The 1,771-nt window shown below is 47.3% G+C and overlaps 1 long non-coding RNA gene across 1 annotated transcript; it reads left to right on the top strand.

Annotated features, from left to right (window-relative positions):
- The first annotated feature begins 283 nt into the window (after positions 1-283).
- LOC122545266 lies at positions 284-1,471 on the top strand. Its single transcript, XR_006310525.1, has 3 exons — positions 284-503; positions 1,006-1,270; positions 1,404-1,471. It is a non-coding gene; the product is annotated as an uncharacterized LOC122545266 (long non-coding RNA).
- The last annotated feature ends 300 nt before the right edge of the window (positions 1,472-1,771 follow it).

The following is a 1,771-nucleotide window of genomic DNA, read 5'->3' as shown; positions in this document are numbered from 1 at the left end:
ACAGTACCCCAGTGTTATACAGTGACAGACCTGCCCCCACCCCAGTCCTGTACCACAGTGTTATACAGCGACAGACCTATCCCCACTCCAGTCCTGTACCCCAGTGTTATACAGTGACAGACCTGTCCCCACCCCAGTACTGTACCCCAGTGTTATACAGTGACAGACCTGTCCCCACCCCAGTCCTGTACCCCAGTGTTATACAGTGACAGACCTATCCCCACTCCAGTCCTGTACCACAGTGTTATACAGCGACAGACCTATCCCCACCCCAGTACTGTACGCCAGTGTTATACAGTGACAGACCTGTCCCCACCCTAGTACTGTACCCCAGTGTTATACAGTGACAGATCTGTCTCCATAGTTTCGTGTCCAGCCTCTGCCCACTATGGCCAGGTATATTAATGTCTTTCTGTATCTCTTCTACAGCCCATGCCCAGAGCAAGGAATGGGGGACGAGTTTAACTTGATGGATCACTCTGACCTGTACATCCTAGATTTCAGTACGTAAGATACTGCCTAATCTGTGATATATACGTTTCAACTGATTTGGAGAAGAATCGAATGGGAAATTGTCCAGCCAGTGGTCTGTGATCTATACTGTTCAATTCTGTGTATTTTGGGGGTGGGGGTGTTTTATGTAACACACATGGGAGTTTAATTCCTATTTACATTGCTCTGGTAAGAATATGTTAACAAGAGCACCTTGTCGATGACGCGACTCTAAAGTATCGAGGGTGTATTGATTCTGAATCTATACCTTTTCATTATTGCTGGAGAATCAGACTGGCCATTGAAGCATTTCCAACTAGCACTCGTCAGGACAGATCCAAGAATCCCTCATTTCAAAGGCCCGACAGTATCCGCCGTAGCTGGAAGTGGGTGTTGTTGGGCTCGGATTGCTCAAGGGTTGCCAGTGAGCAGTTACCCCAGTAACTGGAGTTGGCGCTTTCCCCCTGGTGATGCTGCTAAACATCTGAAGGATTTGCTTTGGTTGTTTATCAGGTCCAAGTCTGAAGACCTTATGCAAACTAGCTGTGATTCAGTACAGCTTGGATCAATCTGCTCTCCCTCACGACATCCGGTAAGTTCATTCCTGTTTGTTGCTGCTCTGCTCTCTGTCAGTGAGATGCAAGGCTTTCAAAACCATCAATATTATCAGCCAGATTCAGCCCACTTACCCTTTTCTGCCAAGTGCAGAATCCTTACGTCGTTAACGAGTCACCAAAATCTTCTTGCCTTTTTTAAAAAGAGTGCGAAATATGACCAGGTGAGTTTCTGGAGCAGATACGTCTTCCTAGCTGAAAATCTTCGAAACAAAACCCTGTGAGAATCTGAGGCAAAAACACATAGCTGGAAAATCTCAGCAGGTCTGGCAGCATCTGTGGGCGAAATATGACCAGGTGAGTTTCTGGAGCAAATACGTCTTCCTAGCTGAAAATCTTCGAAACAAAACCCTATGAGAATCTGAGGCAAAAAACACATAGCTGGAAAATCTCAGCAGGTCTGGCAGCATCTGTGGGGGGAGAGAGAGAGAGAGAGTTAAACTTTCGAGTTCAGCGAGCCTTCATCAGAGCTGAAAATAACTGGGTACACTGTAAGTAAACAGGCCCTTCGGCCCAACAAGTCCACACCAACCCTCCGAAGCGCAACCCACCCAGACCCATTCCCCTACATTTACCCCTTCACCTAACTTTAGCATGGCCAATTCACCTGACCTGCACATCTTTGGACTGTGGGAGGAAACTGGAGGCAAACCCACACAGACAGT

Source organism: Chiloscyllium plagiosum, unplaced genomic scaffold (assembly GCF_004010195.1).
Source record: "Chiloscyllium plagiosum isolate BGI_BamShark_2017 unplaced genomic scaffold, ASM401019v2 scaf_36714, whole genome shotgun sequence".
Classification (NCBI taxonomy): domain Eukaryota; kingdom Metazoa; phylum Chordata; class Chondrichthyes; order Orectolobiformes; family Hemiscylliidae; genus Chiloscyllium; species Chiloscyllium plagiosum.
Note: the sequence above shows the minus strand (reverse complement) of the source record. Positions and strands in the feature narration are given on the sequence as shown.